The following is a 7,649-nucleotide window of genomic DNA, read 5'->3' as shown; positions in this document are numbered from 1 at the left end:
GTAGTTAAAATGGTAAATTCAAATGGAATATATAATGCCACAATAAAATTAAAAAATAAAAAACAACTATTGGCAAGGAGATGAAGATAATGTATAATTGTGCATTGTTGATAGGAAAGTAAAATGGTGCAGCCACTGTGGAAAGCAGTATGGCAATTCCTGAACTGTTAAACATGGAATTATCATATCACCATCAAGTCAACTTTCAGTTATATACACAAAATTATTGAATACATGAAACTGAACACATGTTTATAGAAATATAATCATAGCAGAATTATTCACAAGACCCAAAAAAACATAAACAATCAAATATCTATCAAAAGATGACTGGTATAACCACTGGTGGTACAGACATAAAATGGAATATTCTGCAGTCATGAAAATGAATGCATTTCTATTGCATGCTAGAATATTAATGGACTTTGAAAACATTATTCTGAGTGAAAAAAAGCAAAGGATATAATGACAAATACTGAATGGTTTCATTTATATAAAATACTCTAGAAAAAGAAAATTCATAGAGTTAGACAGTAGGTTAGGGGTTACATGGGGAAGGGAAATAGGAAAGTTGCTTCTTGTTAGATATAGAATGTTTGCAAACTTTTGAAACTTATATATATATATATATATATATATATGTTATATATATATAACAGAATAATTCACAGTGCATCACATATTGTAGGTATTTTAGTTTGATAAAATCTGCTGAGAACGTGAGGGAGCTGCTTTGGGGATCTGTGGACCAGCAGAGTGATGCACATCAGCCAGGAGGGAGAGGGACAAGGAGACAAAAAGGACAAATTAAAACATTTAATTACTCAGTCCTGTGGCTGGGAATGGCACATATACCCCACTCTCAAGACAAGTAGCCTTGGCAAAACCCCTGGCTTACTGCATTCAACAGAATGGAGAAAGATCATGCTCCTCCTAGGGCGGAAAAGGGGACTGTCAGAGGTTGGAGAGTGGATTCTCTTCAGTGAGTTTGTCCACAAGGGCCGTATTTGAATCTCAAAAAGGATGCCAGTCTGCATTGAAGCAGCCCTAGGAAGACTGAAGGGAGGATTAAATCAGGCAGCCTGTAACACCCAACTGCCTTGGGAGAAATAAGAACTAGTTCAACTAGAGGGTAGGCAGAGACAGGATCCTAAACTAGCCTGGGAGATAAGGAAGTAGGAAGAGATACAGGCAAACTGTTATAAACCCAAGTTACCTGCGGGAAAGAGGCCAGTGTGAGCCAGATAATCTTTCAGAAGCCTACCTATCCTGCGGAGTGGCTGTTGCTCAGTGCAAGGTCTGCCTCAGCCACACTAGGGGCCTTATTCCTAAGAGATGGAATCCACAGAGTAACCCAGTGGGTTGTCAAGAAACAAGCTGGCACTATATTACAGGGAACTTACATACTGAATATTTTGTTGTTTGTTTTAAAATTTTTGATCTCTGATTTTTCTTTTTTATTTATTTTATTTTCTTATGCTTTATGTTATTCATGAAACCATGTACCTTACCTGTGGATTGCAGGTTGTAGAGTGATTGATTAATGAGCTCCAGTTGCAAGAGATGGTTCCTAGGAGTCTGCAGCACTTGATATTGTTTATTAATTCAAAAAATTGATATTGGATTATGTCTGTGAACTTCATTGGGCATATTAGCTTGTATTGGATTCAGAGGTTTCACTTTTACTTGGTTAAATGATTAAGGCTTTGATTGAGCCACTTCATGAGGACATTGAGTCCCCACCATATTGGTGGTGGGGGACTCACAGAGAAAATGACAAGGCATAGGCGTTAGTGGGAGTTTTGAGCTGGAGTCTGAGAAGTAAACACATGGAGGAGCAAACAGGAATAGAGAAAACTCCAAAGATAAGGCAGAGACCCAGGGAAGAGAAATGAGCTTTTTCCCTTGTAGTCTATAGCTGACCTTGTGGAATGAAGCAAGATTGATATCAGAGAGAATTGAGGCTGGGAAGGGAGACCAATCCTAAAGGGCTTGAAGACCTACAGCTGATATTGAAAGAAGCTGGGACCACAGAGCCTTATGAGGAGGAAGAAGGCTGAACATCAGTAACCATCTTGCTCCAACATATGCAATAAAATTTGGTGAGAGAAGTAACATGTTTTATGCCCTGGTAATTGTAAGATTGTACCCCAAATAAAAACCTTTTATAAAAACCAAACAATTTCTGATGTTTTGCATCAGGACCCCTTTGGCTGACTAATGTGGAATTTCATAATAAAGTATTGGGAAGTGCTTTTGTAATTTCCAAAATGATGGAATTGTTTTATAAATGGATAAGGGGTATCCTTTAAAGGAATTGTGAAATGCTTGGTGGAAAAGACCTACAGCACTTTGAAGAAACTGTTGATAGTAGTATAGACTCTAAAGGGACTTTTTATGATGGCTCTGAAGTGAGTGATGAAAATATTATTGGAAACTAGAGGAAAAGTAATCTGTGTTTTAAAGTTGCAGAGAACTTAGCAAAATTTACTACAGGTGCTATATAGAAGGGAGTATTTGAAAAAGATGAGCCTCATTACTTAATAGAAGAACTTTCCAAAGTAAAATTGGAAAATATTGCTTGGGTTCTCCTTACAGCATATAGCAAAATGCTAGATGATTAAGATGTGCTAAGGACTAAATTAGGCAAAAATACAACAAAAAGGGTGTCCAGAAATTCCAAGGCTCTAAAATGAAGCTTCCAGACAATAGTTCCCCATTTGAAGACTTAACAAAACTTGGAGTTTGTAAATCAAGATTGAAGTTGCAGTATCTAAGACAGACTTGTGGAAAGTCTTTCGGATGACTTGAACCCCTGCTTCCTGTATGCCAAACCAACTAAATTTTTGAGAGAGCTGTATGAATAAAATCACTTTCAGCCTGGAATAAAAGGGACATGGATGGGAGAGATGGAAGAGGAAAAGACTTCAAGAGGAAGATCATGGAAGATGAGATCTAGAATTAACATATTGCCTTGGGCAAATGGATGAACCTCACCCATAAGTACAGAGAAAGTGAGTTTACCCCAGCAGCTAAAGAGGGTAGATGGTCCCGCTGGATGTTCAGGGAGACTTATGCTGTCCTAGGCCACATAGAGAGTGGAACACATTCCCCAGGTATTAGGAAGATTGAAAATAAAGCTCCATAGTTCTGAGAAGGTTGCAACTGTCCCCCATGTATTAGGGAAGGCCAGGTTACCAATTCGTTCTTCTGAGATATTTAGGCCTGTATGCCAAATGTTAGGGAAGATGTTGTCTTCATTTCTCTGTACTAGGTGGGTGAAGACTCTAACCAAAAGTTTGGGTAAAGTATGGCAACCACCCCAATGGTCTTGGAGGGTGAGGTCTGGAGCTTGGTTCCCACCCAAATGATGTTGGTGGAACCAAAAAAATGGCCATTGGGCAAGCCTGTGGAAAAGGTGGATGCTCATGAGGCTCCAAGGAGAAAAAACCATCATCTTAAGAATGACTCTCAGACTTTGAAATCAAATAGATGATGTCCTTCATGTTTACTGAAGTGTAGAGAACCCGTGACTCATGTTTCCCTCCCAATTTCTCCTAATGATAATGTAAATGTTTATCCTAGGTCTGTCCATTTTAGCATTGATAGCAGATAAATTGTTTGGTAAGTTTCAGAGGTTTACACTCACATGCGACTTTGTCACAAGACAAAATGTATTTCTCTAAACTGATCACGATGTGATTCTATACTCAGGAATGCTATTGATTTAGATTTTTTTAATATTGTGATGTATTTTTAGATTTCCAAGTGTGGGGTGTAGAAGTTTGATATTGTTTTTGAAATCCAAAAATAGATATAAATATCAAAAAATAGATATAATTATCATGATTTGAACTGCTTTTGGCATCCTAGATTGTATTGCATAGAGAGGATTCATTTTTATTTGATTAAATAAGGAGTAAGGCTTTGATTGGGCCACATTAGTTGTTTTCTTGTTTTTTTCTTGTTGTTTTTTGTTGTTGTTTTTTTCCTCCTTTTCATTTCTTTATTTTTTCCTTACTTCATTTTTTTCCCTCTTCAAGTGCTTTTCTTTGAATCTAACATTTCTTGTTTGGTCTTTTTGTTTCTTGTCTTTTTTCTTTCTTCGTTTCTTCTCAAATTTTTTTTTAATTAAATTTATTTATTTTTACGAATTACATTCAAAAAATACGAGGTCCCAATCAACCCCACCGCCCCCACCCCCCACTCCCCCCCACAGCAACACTCTCTCCCATCATCGTGAGACATCCATTGCACCCAGTAAGTACATCTCTGAACATCACTGCACCCCGTAGTCAATGGTCCACATCATAGACCACACTCTCCCCCGTTCCATCCAGTGGGCCCTGGGGGGTCTACAATGTCCTGTAATTGTCCGTGAAGCACCACACAGGACAACTCCATGTCCCAAAAACGCCTCCACATCTCATCTCTTCCTCCCATTCCCCAAACCCAGCAGCCACCATGGCTACCCTTCCCACACCCATTCCACATTTTCTCTGTGGACATTGGATTGGTTGTGTCCATTGCACATCTATGTCAAGTGGGGGCTTAGATTCCACATGGATACTGGATGCACTCCTCCTGCTTTCAGTTGTAGACACTCTAGGCTCCATGGTGTGGTGGTTGACCTTCTTCAAATCCATGTTAGCTGAGTGGGGTCAGTCCAATAAATCAAAGTGTAGGAGCTGAAGTTTGTTGAGGCTCTGGGCCTGGGTGTCTTATTATGAGTCCAGAGATTCAAATCCCCTAAATATATCTTAAACCCCAGCACCAACTACAATTCCAATAAAGTAGCATGCAAGTCTTGTGGGAAGAGATCCCCTCCGAGTTCAATTCCATCATGCAGAAACACCAGCTCCAAAGAAGGGCCATCTGCCATGGCAGTGAACCCCATCTGCCATGACCATAGAACCCGTGGGTCTCTTTATCCCTCAGAAGAACCAATACCTGGGGTTGTATCTACTTTATCTGTCTCTTAGACTCTGCTCAGTTGTGCATAAGGGCATTCCTTCTGACAACCTCCAGACTCTTTTTTTCTTCTCAAATTTTTAGTCATCATTTAATTCTATTTTTTTCTCATTTCATTTCTTATATTCTGCCTTTTACTGTTATACACTTTTATTTTTTTTAATCATTTTCACTTTTAATATTTATTTATTTACGTTTTTTTTTGGCTTTCAATAACAAAAGTTTATTTCTCACTCACATAGCATGTGCACTGCAGTTCTGTGTTTCTAGTCCAAGTGACGTTTCATTCCAGAAAACAAAATGAAAAAGTTACCCTCATATGGAACTTGGCCATTTTTTTAACAAAGGGAAAAAATCATGAAGACTATTAAAATATCATGATGCTTCCAGTTTTTCAAATTTTAACAGCTTTTTTAGATATTTCACATACCATGTAGTTCACCGATTTAAATGTACAATTCAATGTTATTTTAGTATATTCTAGATGTACAACCATCACCATAATCTAATTTTAGACCTTAAAAGAAACACCATATCAATTAGCAGTGATTCCCCATTCTCTCCACCCCAACCCGAGATCTAGACAGCTACTAATCTATGTTATATCTCAAGAGATCTCTCTAATATATATATACATCTGTATATAAAAATATGGAACACTTCACGAATTTGCATGTCATCCTTGCGCAGGGGCCATGCTAATCTTCTCTGCATCGTTCCAATTTTAGTATATGTGCTGCCGAAGCGAGCACTTTCCTGGCTCATTTATTGTTCCTTTTCTATATCTTTTATTTTTATCTTACACATTTTCTCTTCTCTCTTTCCATTAATATGGCCATAATATTTTTAAAGGGAATATAGACAACTAAAAAGATATAGATTAAATGGAACCAAGTATAAAAAAGGAACAGTGAAGTGGATTTTGTTCTACTGATAGGGCATCCTCCTACCTCATAGGAGGTCCAGGGTTCAAACCCAGGGCCTACTGACCCATGTGGTGAAGCTTGCCCATGCACAGTACTGTGCCACACAGGGGTGTCCCTGCATAGGGGAGCCCCACATGCAAGGAGTGAACCTTTTAAGGAGAGCTGCCCTGCACGAAAAAGGTGCAGACTGCTCAGAAGTGGTGACCCACACATGGAGAGTTGCCACAGCAAGGTGACACACTAAAAAGAGACACAGATTTCCAGTACTGCTGAAAATGAATACAAGTGAACACAGAATAACACAGCAAAAGGACACAGAAAGCAGAAAACTGGGGGGGAGAGAAATAAAATAATAAACCCTTAAAAATAAGGAACACCACAAAATAAACCAAAATAAAGCACTGGAGAAGAAAGAGAAGCTAACCATCTGAATGACCTCATCAACATAAACAGATGCCTAGACAATAACAACAAATTACATTTTAGCCTATAGACTTTTATACATCTTTGGTTTACTTTAACATGTCTTATATCCATCATTGCATGCCCTTGTAGACCACTTCCATTGCCCCATGGTTACACTGATTCCACCTATTCAAAACTTCTTTCCCCCTCCCCTCAAGGCCCACAGTGACAATCAATCTTTGTTACTGGAAGGACCATATTCAGAGATACTTGCAACAATGTTGAGGGCTTGACATAAGACAACTAAAATTTTAGAAAATTGTATAGTCTAAAATATAAACCATAATTTAAACCCAAATATAAACACATTTCAAAGCTATTGTTTCATTATCTGTACATCAGCTACAGCAAAAAAACATGAACATGTAAAAAGATCATTGCTGGGGAAGCGACAAAGGTTTTGATGTTGGATATGTGGGAGTAACATATATTGTATATGTGAATTACTGTAATCAAAAACTTTTGTGAAGACAAACTTAATAAGTAGGGAAAAAAGGATGTAGACACCGAGGAATAAATGGAAGAAATTGCCTTGCCACTGTACATGCAGGACAACACATACAGCACTGTTCAAAGGCAAAATGTCAAAACAAAGCTTTTTCATCTTTTCATTTTTTGATTCTCCAATTAATTTTTCCTTTATTTAATTTTTCTAAATTAATATATATATTCTATATGTAACTTTTAAAATCCATCACTATATTCCATTTTATTCTTAATGGAACCTGGAAATATGTTAGGCTTCATTTTTAAAGATTTGGACCACAGGGAGGTTCAAGTATGGCAGGGGAGGAACAATGGTATGGGGTGTTTTTGGTGGGGGGCACATGGTTGGGAAGGAGTTCTCCAGGACATGTATACAGGATACATAAAAATATTCTGATATTTTCATCGTGGTTTCAGTTAAAAATGACAACTGAGGGAGTACTGAGTTCCTAGCCAGCGGAGCTCTATCACATTCCACAATGGAACAGCAACAATACCCCTACTGCAATGGCAAAGAACAATAAAGATTGAGGGTCCAACAATGAGCCCTTGATACTGAGAGCTACAGTTATGAGTCTGTGAGCCTGAACTAAGAACTAGGCCTAGAGCTGCAGAATGCCTAAGAGTTACCACCTAAGAGACTCCATGTAGCTCAAATGTGGCCAGTCTCTAAGCCAAACTCAGCATGTAAATGCATTACCTCCCCTCCCCCAATGTGGGACATGACACCTGGAGATGAGCCTCCTTGGCACCGAGGGATTACTACCAAGCACCAGTTGATGATGAAGCTAGAAAGCAACC

The 7,649-nt window shown here is 38.4% G+C and overlaps 1 non-coding gene across 1 annotated transcript; it reads right to left on the bottom strand.

Moving 5' to 3' along the window:
- Positions 1–5,616: 5,616 nt before the first annotated feature.
- On the bottom strand, positions 5,617–5,723 carry LOC111766353 (U6 spliceosomal RNA). The gene has a single exon (XR_002798427.1). It is a non-coding gene; the product is annotated as a U6 spliceosomal RNA (small nuclear RNA).
- Between the last annotated feature and the right edge of the window lie 1,926 nt (positions 5,724–7,649).

Source organism: Dasypus novemcinctus, chromosome X (assembly GCF_030445035.2).
Source record: "Dasypus novemcinctus isolate mDasNov1 chromosome X, mDasNov1.1.hap2, whole genome shotgun sequence".
In the NCBI taxonomy this organism is placed as follows: Eukaryota; Metazoa; Chordata; class Mammalia; order Cingulata; family Dasypodidae; genus Dasypus; species Dasypus novemcinctus.
Note: the sequence above shows the minus strand (reverse complement) of the source record. Positions and strands in the feature narration are given on the sequence as shown.